At 29.3% G+C, this 15,337-nt stretch overlaps 1 protein-coding gene across 1 annotated transcript in view; it reads right to left on the bottom strand.

Annotated features, from left to right (window-relative positions):
- grnd (grindelwald) overlaps positions 1-15,337 on the bottom strand; it is a 132,957-nt gene that overhangs the window by 30,707 nt on the left and 86,913 nt on the right. The gene's annotated exons all lie outside the window — the stretch shown is intronic.

Genomic DNA, 15,337 nt, shown 5'->3' on the forward strand with positions numbered 1-15,337 from the left:
ATTTTATTTTTAATTAAATTTGAACAAGTAAAGTCTCAAAATGTCTCAAGGAAAGAAAGGTACAAGAAGCAAAAAGAATGAAGAAGATGTGGAAGTAGAAACACAACCTATACAAGAGGAGAGTTTAGTTCAAGTTCCACAAGATACTGCAGAAATGAATCCAGAAAGAGAGGAAAATGTCAATATGGCAGCTTTGATGTCATTAATGATGCAGATGAACAAGACAATAGAAGAGAATTCAAAATAAATCAAAGAAGACATAAAAAAATTGGAAGAGAATTCAAAAGAAGTCAAAGAAGACATGAAAAAAATGGAACAGAAATTGGAAGAGAATTATAGAAAATTAGAAAAGAAAATAGAAGATAATAATAATAAAATTGTAAAACAAATGGAAAAACAAATGGATAAAAAACTTGAAGCTGCAGAGAAAAAAGTTGCAAATGAAATAAAAAGTATACGGAATGACTACAAGAAAAGGATAGACAATGAGAGGACAGAAGTAAAGAGGATTATTCAAGATAATAAGATAGATATAGAACAGAAAATAGAGTTACAGAAATGTAACTTAGAAGTAAAAATTAACGAAGACAGGAGAAACACAGAAGAAAAATTAGACGATATACAACAAAATATCCAAATAAATAGTAATCAAATAAGAAATGTGGAACAGAGAATAGATGATATTTCACAAATGAGAGACATAGGGAGACCTTATTTAAATTTAACAAATGAGACTGGGATTAAATTCTCTGGTAATATAAAAAATTTGCATCCTAGAGTATACATAAATAGTTTTACATAAATTAAGATTTGTGAATAATATTAATGATATTAAAGATTATATTAGAATGACATTAAATGACAATGCAGCAACTTGGTTTGCTAGTATTGAAAATGATTTAGATAACTTTCAAACATTTGAAAATAAATTTTTAAATTATTATTGGGGTGAATTAGAGCAAGCAAAGTTTAGAGAAATTCTATATTTTGGAAAGTATAATCAAAATTTAAAATCAAATATGGTAGATTATGCATTGAAATTGATAACAGTTGCAAAATATTTAAAACCACCACTTAGAGAGGATGAAACAGTCTTAAATGTATCTAGACATTTTGATGCTGATGTTGTGCAAACCGTAACTGTACAAAATATTCAAACAATAGATAGTTTTATTAATTTTATTCAAAGAATACAAAGAGGCAATATGACAAGTAATAATAACAACAGAAAAAACAATAATAACTTTCAATATAATAAAAATGATATTCAACAATATAGACAATCATATAACATTAATACTAGGTATGGTAATAATTTACAAAATTTTAATAATAATAACAGTAATCCAAATAGACAGAACTTTAATAATAATACTAGTTATAATAGACAAAATTTTAATAATAATACTAATTATAATAGACAACATTTTAATGACAGTACTAATAATAATAGACAAGATTTTAATAATAGAAGAAATACAGAGCGACCTAACTATAACAGACAGGTAAATTGTGTTCGAAGGAATAGAAGCTGTGAAGACAGGGAACAAAATAGTACAAGGCAGGAAAATGTGAGTAGAAGTCATAGTAGGGAAAGACATAGGACATCAGATCCAAGTGGTCAGATACAATCTGACAATTCTAATAATCAAAATTTTGTGCAGTAAACTTTCTGAATTACAAGTTAGGCCATTGCTATTATGAAAAACCTTCTGAATTTATTTCTTTAGATGAAGAGAAAATTATTGAATCTATTAATTTAATTTATATAAATGCTTTGGCCAAAAATAAAATGATTAAAATTATGATAGATACTGGTTCAGAAAGTACATTAGTCTCGAAGAATTTTATTTTTAATACATTAAAACTATCAGATATAATAAAGATTCCAAAAATTAAAATTATTGGTGCAAATAATAAGAAGTTGGGTGAAATTGATAAACTAGCCAATTTTAAAATTAATATTCTTAATAAAGAAATTAATATGCAAGGATTTATTGTCAAGGATTTATGTGTTGATATATTAATGGGAAATGATGAATTGGAAAGGAAGAAAGTAAAGATAGATTTTGAAGAAAAAATGGTAACTTTGGAAGGGCAAATAATTAAATTTATGCAGAAAGATGAGGTAGAAGAAGGAATAAGAGTTGATAGGATATTATTAAAAGAAAATAATGATGTTTATGAAGAAGAAATGTATTTTGATGATAGGGAAATGTCCCAGAAGAATGTAAAGAATAATTATTGTAGTGAATATTTAAGGAATGGAAATTTTAAGCAGATAGATGCCTACGAGGCGGAGTGCGTAAAATTGGAAGCAAGGAATAATGAGTACATAATGAAGAATAATGTTATTTGTAAAGAAGAAGATATGATGAAAGTTTTAAATTGCCCTGAAGAATATAAATCAATAGTCATTTCCATATTGCAGCAACACAAGGGACTTGTCAATAAAGAAAATAGAATTGCACAGAATTATATCCATAGTATAAAAGTTAAAGAAGAAAAAGATTTTAAAACAAAGTCATACCCAATACCATATAAATACAGAGAAGAAGTAAACAAAACAATTAATAATATGTTAGAAGATGGGATCATTGAGAAGGCAGACACACGCTTTATTAACCCCATAGTAGTAGTACGAAAAAGATCAGGTGAAATCAGGTTATGTTTGGATGCAAGGAATATTAACAAGATTACTGAAAAGCAATTTGAAGCACCAATGAGTATAGATGGAATATTAGGAAGAATTACAGGAATGTCATTTTTCACTAAAATTGATTTACAGCATAGCTTTTGGTTAATACCTCTAGAAAGAAAAAGTAGACAGTATACAGGATTTCAGATAGATGGAGTAGTATATCAATTCAAAGTAGTACCATTTGGACTTCAATCATCTTGCAGTGCTCTATGTAGATGTCTTCATGATATTTTGGATCAATATGAACATTTTGTAATTCACTACATTGATGATATATTAATTTTTTCTAAAACGGCTGAAGATCATGAGAAACACCTAAAAATTATAATAAATAGATTAGACAAAGTTGGACTAAAAATAAATCAAGAAAAATGTACATTTTTTCAAAAAGAAGTCATATATCTAGGTTATAAACTTAACACTAAGGGAATCGAAATGGATCCAGAACGGACACAAGTCATTCAGGAATATAAAACACCACACAATTTAAGAACTTTAAGAGGATTTATTGGAATAATTAATTATTATAAAAGGATGATACCAGATCTAAGTATAAAAGAAATTCCGTTACTTGAACTACTGAGAAAAGGTGTAAAATGGAGATGGGATCAGAGAAGAGAACTAGCATTCCAAGAAATTAAAAACATTTTTCTGTCAAATTTGAAAATATACTATCCTGACTACACACAGCCATTCATATTAAGAACAGATGCATCCATAGAGAGATTATCAGGGGTATTATTACAAATACATGATGGGGTCGAATACCCAATACAATTCATTTCAAGAATTACAAAGCCACATGAAAAGGGTTACTCAGTTTCAGAATTAGAACTAGCAAGTATAATACACTGTGTCACAAAATTAAGATTTTATTTGTTGGGTAATGAATTTACAATAGAAACAGATCACCAAGCTTTAACGTCTATATTAAATAACAAATATGGAAACAGTAGAATACATCGGTGGAGTCTAATACTTAGTGAATACTGCTTTGAAATCAAATACATTTCTGGAAAATCCAATATAGTGGCAGATGCTTTATCAAGGTTAGAAAATACATCACAAAAAGGGCAGCGAACAATAAAAATTGGATTAAATCAATTAGTAGAAAGTACTGGATTATATTCTAAAGAAGAAATTATAAGAGATCAGATCAATTTGAGTGAAAAACAAAAAGTCCTTAGGAAAGATGGGGTATATTATAAAATAATAAATGGCATAGAAGTATATGTAATAACTAGAACTTTAGCAAAGAAAATATTGAAAAATTTACATAACAATTATATGCATATTGGTTCAAGAAGCTATGGATGCTATTTAGGGACAATTATTTTGCAAAGAATGACATAAGTATAGCAAAAGAAATTACTACCCAATGCCCAATATGTCAACTAAACAAAGAAAAGAATTAAAAAAAAAAAACTTACTGATAGATCCATTTCATAGATAGATGGTAGATTTCTTTGTTGTGAATAAATTTGACATCATACTTGTTGAATTTTGTATATATGGAAATTAATTTGTACCTTAAAAATCATAATTTGGGGTTAGACACAAAATTAGATACTATAATTGCTATAAAAATGTCTTTCTAATGTAATAAAGTGGAAAAACTTACCAATTTATATTGATGAAAGTTATTTTGAATGGAAATGCTTCCTAGATTTTGTCTATAAATAAACAGAACACAATATAGATTATATTTTTAATTAAGGTTATATTTTATTCTCTGATATCGCACCCATTGCTCCATTTGACATGACAGTTTGACCATAGAATAGCCGAACTGTACTCCGTTGTCCTCTGTTTTGACATAGACAGCGAACAGGGATGTATTTAACACATTTTAAATAAAAAAAAAATTGATTTATTAAATTTAATAAGGTATGGGAAAATTAATATTTAAAAAAATAATAATTAAATTATTTATTTTAAATATTATTTTTGGGGTATTGTAACGATTGGGGTTTATAGAAAATAATTTATAAGTTATATACTACATAATATTAGATATAAAAAAGTATTTGATTATTTTAAATAAGTTATATACTAGAGAATTTTATAAAAATATATTTATGTGAGGGCATTTTAAGAAATTAGCATATAATAATTGTAAAAAGTTGTATTTTAATATTGTAGATAGATTTAAGTGAGCCATGTGACTAGGCAACACACTATACATTCTCTCCAAGTTGACATTTTAGGAAATAATTGGGAATATAAAGTGGGGTTATAGGAATATATTGTTTGAATTGTGTATTTTATTAAATTAGAATGTTAAGTTACTAATTTAATTATATATTCTGATCTGAAAAGCCTAAATGTCAACAAAATTATTAATAGAAAAGAATGGAATTCTCTGGATCTCCGGAGATGGCCATGTTTGCGAAATGGTTTGTTCCAGAAAATTCAGACATGTATTAAATAGAACTGAATAGAACATGATATCTTACGAGATGGTTCTAGAAATCCAAAAACATATAAATACCCGTGATTTGGATTCAAGATGGCAGTTTTTGAAAGTTTTTAGTCAGAAAAGTTTTAGATAGTGCAGTCAGAAGAGTTTTTAGAAGTTTTTAGTCAGAAGTCAAGCAGTTTATTATGAAAGTTAGTTAGAGTCAGTGAATCAAGTACAAATAGTCCAATAGTTTAATATAGTGAGTTAAATGAAGATTAAAAATTATGCATATAATTTAATGCACATTTATAATTATACACAAATAATTATTGAAGATAAAAAAAGGTATATTGGAAGAAATTAAATTATATTATGGTTGGAGATTAGTATAAATCAACTTATAATAATTGGATATTGGTATATTGAAAAGAAGAATAAATATAAATGCTGTTTGCTGGTTTGGTTGGTGGTGTACAAATGCTGGTGAAGAAAACTATATCTTAAATTGGTAGAAGCTGATAATTGAAAAAAGTAATTTCACAAAAAAACAAGGATAACCGAAGTACGAAGACTTTCAGTGGTGATTAGAATATATATAGTGGAAAACAGTTCATTTAGGCATTCAGTGAAAGAAAGGTACAAAATTTTGTTAATATAATTTAGTTAGTGTCATAACAATTTCAATTTTGAAGATAGTTTTGTTTAAATTTTAGATTGTCTATAGAATTTAATTAGTTTTATAAGAATATCAATTTAAAGATAGTTTATTTTAAATTTACATTGACTAGGTTAGATATATATGTGTGTTTCATAATAGTTATAATAAAGATAATTTAAAAAAGTACTTACAAGCTAATTCTTTGAGAACCGCGATAAAAACCCTATATATTATATTATTAAAAATACTCATTGCTCATCATTCAAACAAAAAACACATCATAACAATATATATATATATATATATATATATATATATATATATATATATATATATATATATATATATATATATATATATATATATATATATATATATATATATATATATATATATATATGTATATATTTATATTACGTTTACATTTTTAACTCGTAAATAAATAATGTATATTTACAATGTACATACATATTGTAGTAATTTCAATATATAAAAAAATAAATTTGCGTATACATATACATAAATAGTTCTAGTATACTAATAATGTATCTGTATGTTGTGAAACTGTTAATTAAAACCTCTTTGATCAATCAAGCATAGTATAAATGAAATCAAATTGGGGTTAAATGAAAAAAAAAAGATTAATTAAAACCAAAAGCAGATTTTTAAACGGAAAAGTCCATTACGGCCATTATAACCAAAAATATATGTCACATACCCATGCCAATGGATAATTAAAATCGCATTCTTTAATCCCTTCATCCATAAATCTTCCAATATTTCGTTTTGCTTCCGAAATGAAATATTGTCTAAATAAGGGTAATTGGAAACACAGGGTTGTATTTACCACAGCCATTGAAATTATGTTCAAAAATAATAAAATACTACACATTGTTACTAAAAAGAGTAGGTGTAAAAGTATGATTTATATCCAAAACGTTTTTTCACGTCCTCGGTTTTGATGACCATACGCTTTTCAATTACAAGCCAATAAAGTTTTTCGTTTCAACTTTTGTTTCAAACAGGAGCACTTGCATGCATCTGGATCTATTCATTCCTGGTGTTATTTTGTAAAGTCTAATTGTGATCGAATGGATGTTTCGACCAAATTAAAAATTTGACAGAAAACCAGTTAAACCAAAGGACAAAGTTACAGGAATGGTCACCAAAATAAGAAATGAAAAAATTGAACAAGCACTTGAAAAAATAAATAATATTAACTTTATTCAAATAGAATTCAGATATCGACCACAGTTTTTATTAAATCTTGCCCAAGAACTTTCGCTCTCAGAGCATCTTAAGGGGCATCTGAAATAAGCCAAGAAACGTTTTTTCAAGTGAAGGAAGATTAATTAACTGTGAAAAAACTCAAATTGATGGTTGACAAATGTTTTTACATAACGTTTTAGATTCACTTCGTCAACATTGAAGGCCATCCAGAACTTTTATGAATGTTATAAACATTATATAATGCATTTACATAAAACTAACACTAGACAAAGGACAAACAGTTTAAAAATTTTTTCAAAATTTTAGAAGCTATATTGTGGGTGACAGCAGGAGATAGAATGGCTCCTGGTCTTAACGGAAATGTTAAAGTGATATCTGACATAGGACAACTTGGATAAGCAATAACAATCATGGTGACCTGCACATTTCCAAATTCTATGGTAAACTGAACATTGACCAAAAGTTCAAATTACTTTATATATATTGCATAATCCAGATCTCATACTCAAACCTGTCAGTAATAATTTGGGTGTTAGTTTGGGGGCAACTGAAGTGGATATGGAGTAAGAATGTAAGAACTAGACTAAACAATATACCTATTTGATAGTGGTTTGTTGACTACACTAAAAAGGTCTACCAAGCACTATCAAAACGGTAGAAAAGAAGAAATTGAAATACTTAAAGGTTGGAATTAAATATTGTTGGTTGGAAATATTGAATTAAAAATGAAGGTTGGAAGCAAAGTATATAAATGGAGTGTAATACCAATAGTTCAGTTAAACCCACAGTCAATAGGAAAACCATAAAATTAAAAATGTTAAAGCATTACTTAAGACCAATTGACCAACAGTGAAAGATGTTAAAATATACAACTGTGGAGATGGTATATCTAAATTAGGAAAAGATATGGAGAGTGTAATAAACCCCAACCATAGATCAATTGATCACAAACAAACTTGTTTTGCAAGTTATTGATTAATGAAATATTAATATTAATTAAAGCATGAAATTAACAAACTCTTAATGTGTATACTTAGTGTAGGAAGTCTAAACAGTCGAGCTGGGTCTTCTACGAGGTAAAGCTGCAATAAAATTTTTTAAAATCGGTTTAAATTTAGTACAATTTAAATTAATTTGAGTATTGAGTAAGACAGTAATATTAACTCAGTTGGACCAGATATTATCCTTGTAGAAACATGAACAGCTTTGTTAGAGAAAGGAATAAATTTGTAACGTTATAAACGCCACATCTTTATTAATTTATATTTAAGTAAATATTTTATTTTAATTTCTTTACTAATTTATTAATTCCTTCATCTCCAGCTTCGTTTTTACTATTTTTTCTTCAAAAAGTAGTTGGCGCCCTCTGTCTTTCTTTTCTCTCTCTTTCTGTCCCGTAGAATAAATATTCGCCCTCTCTCTTTCTGTCGGTAGACTAAATATTCTGTTCTATGTTGACAAAATTGCTAGTTCCATCATAGGCTGACATCCTATGTCATCTGTGCTAACTTCATTTTGTCCCCCTACTTTCTGTCAATCAAATTTTCTAACGTAGTGGGAATATAATTTTTTGCCTGTTTTTGAAATTTATAAAAGAAGGGAGAAATTATTATAAGCTTCATTTTATGGTCTGCAGAATTCTCTCGGGGTGAGTACTTTAATTTTAATCTATATTCTATAATTCTGACAGCATTTTCAACATTCGTAACATCACTTCTTTCCAAAGCACGTTTTTCAGTTATAGGACATATGGGAATCTTAACAGAATTTAACTAAGTAATAATAATTAAATTTCAGTTTATCCTTGGCATCTGCTATTTGTTTAATTGTAATTTTTTAAAATGGCAAGGAAATTAAACCCTTTTGATGTATCTCTAATACAAGCTATTTCTGATATTTTAGTTTATTGGCCAAATTCAAGTTTTATTAACTGTATTTATTGGCCAAATTCAACTTTTATTGGCTGTATAGAAGATTTTTGGCGATTTTATGGGAAATTTCAGAATATGGAACAATTGTAATATTGTACAACATACTCTGGAAGACCTAACCGTCTAGTTGAGAGGCCACACAAGCAGCTCATTGTGTTTTATTTGCTATGGAGACTTGGAAAAAAACCTGCCGTGTCCTAACATTACGACTAATGATGTCTACTGTTGGCGCCAACTGAATTTTGTTAGTTTCAATATTCATGTACTTTCAACGCAGCAAGCAATTTTTTATACGTATGATGAGTCTGTGGCAAAAAAAGGCGCAAATGATGTATGCTCCATGTTTCGGCATTTTGTTTTTAAAATTTTGCCCCTTGAAGTGCAAGAATTCTATATATTTTGCGACTCATGTGCGGGTCAAAATAAAAATTATACATTTATCAGGTTTTTACATCATCTAGTAACAAAAGAAACGTTTTAAAACAGTTAAGATGATATTTCCGATAAGAGGGCACTCTTACATGGAATGCGATCGGCATATTTGCATTGTTAAACAAAAATCCTATACAGAGGTTCCAGAAGACTGGAGGGGGAGGTTCTAAGGAATACTCGGGTAAAAATTTCTCCATTTACAGTGATTGATTGCGAAGTAGATGTAGTTTTTCAAAATTGGACTGCTTACCTCTCATCACTTTATCCGCAAAAATATCCATTTCCCACGAGATCGATCTGTATGTTAAAAATTTCGCCAACTCAAGGACGACTTGTGTTCTATAAACCTACTTTTTTTGGACATTATGCATCCTCTTCTTCTTCATGTGCCGAGCTCGATTATCGAGCGTTGGCTATCAAATTGACTGTAGTAATTTTGTTGACGGCAGCTCGAAAAAGGGATGCAGAGGATCTGTTAAACCAATCTCTCAGGTTTCTAAGCCATGACGTTCTTCTTCGACCTGGCCCTATTCTTCCGTCTACCTTGCCTTGTATTATTAATGTGGCGTATAACATTGCTAAAATATTCAAGTTTGCGATTTTTAACTGTTTTGACGATTTCCGTAACTTTTCCCATCCGATGCAAAAATGCATCTTCAGTCCTTGAAAAAAAAAAACCTTCCCAAAATCAAAGAAAAATCAAGGCGCAGCCACTCCAGTAATTACCTCGTTACAAAATTTGTACAACGGAAAACTTCCAATACCAGCTGCAAAATATCGCGACCTTCTTCATTTATTCCAGTATTTGGAAAACCCCGCAGCAAAGCTTTTTTATTAAAATTTAACTGCTAACGCTGTTCAACAGGAAGAAAATAATGACGAATAAGCTGACGACCCCCTAATTGATGATAGAGAGAATTGACTTAGACCGAATAGACCGTTTTTTTAATAGTTTGTTAGGTGTTACTACTGCAAAAATATTAACAAAATTGTTAATATATTAACTAAACCGTTTTCTATACGTTTATTGTTTATTTTTTAGCCTCGAGAGTTGAAAAAACAATAAAATGGTTGTTTTCTCGAAAATTACTTTTTTTGACTGACGGGGTTTTCCCCCTGTGCCCTTCATAATGTAATCGAGCAGAAGGTACTGGGTTTTTTTCTGGTGCTGGAAATACTAATCTCAGGGCTCTCGTATGTAATTGATTTAAAATTTTATTAATTGTTTGTTCGTTGTACCCATTGTTTACTGCTATTTGCTTAATGATATTTAATTCTATCTCAAAGTTGTAATTTGACATCGGAATTTCTATTAATCTATGTAACATGCACATGTAACTATATACAATTTGCAGATCGTGGCAGGTCAAGGAATACAAATTGTAAATTCACCTTGTCAGCTCATTCTACAATACGTTTGCTTTATATATTGTAAAAAGCGCAGTAGGCAATATTTATCTAAATTTTGATTGCCAATTAAGAAATCTTCTGATTTCTATTGTGAGTGTTATTAGATGGCGTTGTAACGTCTATATATAATTATTTTTATCATTATTCTATCATTACGGGACAAATTTATTTTTAATTCAGAGCTTTTGCACCAGTCGCTCTGAGGAGATCTAATAAGATCGAAATACGTATAAGCGGATGGCAGGAGCCCTGCATGTGAAATAAATCTTAAACGTCTTTCTGGACCGTAAGAATATAAGTAGACGGTATAACAGTCCTAGGTAAATTAAGATGTGGAGTTAGAACATATAGGTAAAATGTTTCCAAAATGGTTAGAAAATTGGCGTGAAGTATCTTTTATTTTTATTTTATTATTAAATTCAACTGTTTTTTGTTCTATGTGATAGTTCGATGATTAGCATTTCCTTCTTCATAAATCGTTGTGTTTCCGCTATCTTTTGTATGTTCGTATGTTGTCCTTGTAGCATTTTTAAATTCTTTAGTATATATTGAAATCGTCCCGTATATATTAAAACACTGAAGAATATTTTCAATCTATTTCTGTTTCCTATCGTACAAGTTAAAACATCGAAAAGTATTTTTAATCTTTTTGCGTCGCCGAGGTCGATAGTAAACACATTTAAGAGTTTGTTTATATATCACAGATGCATATTTCTGCGGTATTCTTTGATGGAGAGCCACTTTAGAATATTGCGAGTTTTTACCGAGTTGGGCGAATGAACTTTAAAGATAATTACATCACTCTCGCTAAGGCCGCTGTCAGGGGCAGTTGGTTTTAGTGTTAGTCCAAATCTTTCTTGAAATTTGTAATGTTTTGTGTTTTTTTGTCTTCTATCATGGGAAAATGTGTACTGTAGTAGCAGTGTTAAGTTTTATATGAAGGTAAAATAAGGTTTGAAAGAATCTTTAAACAGTCAAGACGCTGTGAGTGTCAAAGTCAAGAACCGGCAAGTCTGTTAAAAAGAAGTGGTTTATACTCAATGTAATGTGTCAGTTGTAATAAGAGAAATCACTGTTTTTGTTTTATGTCTCACCTAAGAGATTTGTATCTAAGAGATTTATGGCGTTTCGAACAAATTTGAAAGGTACCCACATGTGTTACATCCAGCCTCAATTTGTTTGTCCTAAGAAGCCGTTTCAGAATATTTGGAGATGAATTTGTTCGTGTGGCAGAAAGTGTAAGTCCAGTTCCTAACCCAGAAATTTTAGTGAAATCCAGGTAACTGTTTTGTGTTGATTTTTAAAGGAAAAATAAACATTTTCTAATAATGTTGCTTTTATAACAGTTTAAGAAATTGTAATATTAAAAATTGTAGATCTTAGGGCGTGGTTTAGCTGACATTTTAATTGTTCTCAATTTAAAATTTAATATTGACATCTGACAGCTAGCTTTATTTTTTTTTTGACACATACCTAATCATAACAGATCCTGTTTTTGCTTTTTTTAAGGTTAACCTTTATGTATAGTCCCATTTAAAAAGATATTTTACATTTGTAATAATTTATTTCTGCTACAAATTATCGCCCAGTAACAATTATAAGTTCTTGTAGTATCCCCAACTTCTAGAGTGTGTAAACGGATAGGACATAGTAAGTTTGTTTTTGATATTTTGTATTTTATTGTTATTATTTATATTTGTAACTGTTTGTGGTGAGACAACAATAAATATTTAATTTTTTTCCTAAACCATTTTGTTTATTTCGCTTAACTAACTCTCTAACCCTTTTTTTGTGTTTTTAGGAAGGTAGAGCATTTTATTTCACCCAGCAGGAAGATTCTTCAAAGCGGAGTCCTTATTTTAAATAGCTTGAGAACCTTCTTGTGTTTTTTTTGTCCAGGAGACTCATGTAAGTACCGGTTTGTTTCATTTTTGTAGTTGCCCCAATCTCAACCCCCTTGCCATTCACTTATCCACGACCCAGTTCTCCAAATAACCCCTGAGTAGCCGTTCGCAACAGTTTGGTTTAATTTTGCTTGCCCTATCTTCACCCCAGTCATTTCTGTCCCAAATTTTCAACCTCTTATAATAATACCCTATGTGGTAGGCAAAATAATCGTTATATTCTTAGTAAACATCGATATTTCATCGTCCTTAATCTTTTTATAATTGTTTTTTGAAGTCCTTTTTTTTAATATTAAGTATCAATAATCATTATTTCATTTGTATGCGATATTCGTTTGTTTAAAAAAAACTAGAAAAAATACTGGTATTAAAAGAAATAATATAGCAGTGTAAAAACCAGGCCTGTCCTGTATAATTTCTTCACCTGTTTTATTCCCATTCACTCCAGAAATATTTTCCATGGTGGCTAATTTATAATTTATATTCATAAAAGACAATATAGACGCTTCATGCTTTGGATTTTCTACATGATGCAATCAATTATTTTTTCATTCGTAGTTTCGATTTCCTGAATGGTATGAAAAATAGTTAAATTGTAAAAAAATGTGTTCAAACAAATAAATCATTAGATTCATAATTAAAATACGTTATAGTGGCAGAGATATACAAGTGGTAGCCAAATACAATAAAGCTACATAAACAAAATATGCAAAGAATTATCAATCATAAATATTCAACTAAAACATAGTTATCTTCTTTTAGGTTTTTTTTGCGAAAATTTTGTGTAAATGACTACTTCTTATTTAACTTACTTCAAGAATTATAAGGTATTGTCTTTATATATAATTCGATTGTTTTGTATTAATTTCGATAGCAGCAAAAACTAAAAATATTCCAAATGTAACTGTATGCCTGAAGATTCTTTATTTCATCATTTTAAACTATAGTACATAACATCGTCCATAACAAACAGGTAGTACATACGTGTATGGATGCAAAAACTTCTTTTTTACCTTTAAGTGCCATGGTCACGACAAACTTTGGCTATCATCACCGCAATCTGTACTTTGACAACAGTTTTTCTTATAAGAGTTGTTTGGCTGACTCTATAACATTATCTAAGGATCTTTAGCCAGGAAGTATGTCAACAACCTGAAGCTCTCTTTCCTTCGATCTTTCTTTTTATTATTAATTTTGTTTAGTTTGTAGTTGTAAATTGTCATTTCTTAAGAACTCTGTCAATCCTAATAATCTGATCATCCCATAGTAGCACCACATATAAAACGCTACCACTTTTTTACATAAGGCGTTAGCAAGAGTCCATACTCCAATAAACAAAATGTTCAATACATAGCAGCGTAGAATAAGAGTTAGCAGCGTCGTGTTAATATCGCCACTACATAAACCTGGTTTTATTTTGATAAATGATACCCTAGTTTGTTCGAGTCTTATATGGTATTCTAGTTTTTATTAAGATAACGACTTAAATATTTGGCCTAAATAGTTCCAAGCACTTTCAATATGCTCCTGTTGTTTTTTGTTTGTGTGACTACCAACCACTTTACTAACCAGTCTTGCCAAAGACTTAAAATAAGAGTATTTAGAAGTATTACGTATTCCACGCTATCAAATACTTTTTCAGAATCTATTAAACAAGAGTATATTAGCAATAAAACATCCCTAAAACGTTAAACTATAACCTGTATACTAAATAAGGACATCTAAACTGCGTGCAGCCAAAAAAAGATTGATATTTTTATATTACCTAGTTATTTTATATTATATTTTTTTTATATTCCACTATGTAAGCTATGCTAATGCAGCGAGTAATAGACAATCTCCTGCTGCTCATTCAGATAACCAAGATTCAAACACTATTCTTATGAAGTTTTTAGAAGAACTCAAAGCCATGTTTAATCAAATCTTGCAACAAAACAGCATGATAATAAACATGCTAAGTAAACTCGTATGCAAATAAAATTCTTTCTAAGAATAGCTGAATGGAACGGCAATGGCCTGCTGAATCATAAGTACAAGCTGATAATATTTCTACAACAAAATTTTATAGATATATTATTAATAAGTGAGACACACTTTACAGGCAAATCGTATTTTAAAATACCTCATTATCTAACGTACCATACTAACCACCCAGACAAGACAGCCCATGGAGGTACAGCAATCTTGATCAAACAATCAGTTAAACATTTCATGATGGAAAGTTATATAACAGACTGTATCCAAGCTACAGTAATTAAAGTGTGCTCATTACCTTACGAAATAATAATAGCAGCAGTATAAATTAAAAACACAACTAAAAATTGCAAGAGAAGAGTCAGTCAAAAAATATGTAACACCACTTAATAGATACGACCATTCAATATGGAAACCAATCAAATCATCCTTAAAACTTCAAGCAATATCGCCACCAGTAAGAAGAACCAGAGACACACAGAACTAATGGGCAAGAAGCTATAAAGAAAAATCAGAATTATTTGCTGAATATTTAGCAACAATATTCCAACCACACAACAATGAAAAAGATCAAGAAATTATTAATTATTTAAACTCAGAACAACCATCAGTAAATTCAATAAAATTAACAACACCCAAAGAACTTAAAGAAGAAATCTTAAGACTAAATATCAAAAAGTCACCAAGAATTTACCT

Source organism: Diabrotica undecimpunctata, chromosome 8, assembly GCF_040954645.1.
Source record: "Diabrotica undecimpunctata isolate CICGRU chromosome 8, icDiaUnde3, whole genome shotgun sequence".
In the NCBI taxonomy this organism is placed as follows: Eukaryota; Metazoa; Arthropoda; class Insecta; order Coleoptera; family Chrysomelidae; genus Diabrotica; species Diabrotica undecimpunctata.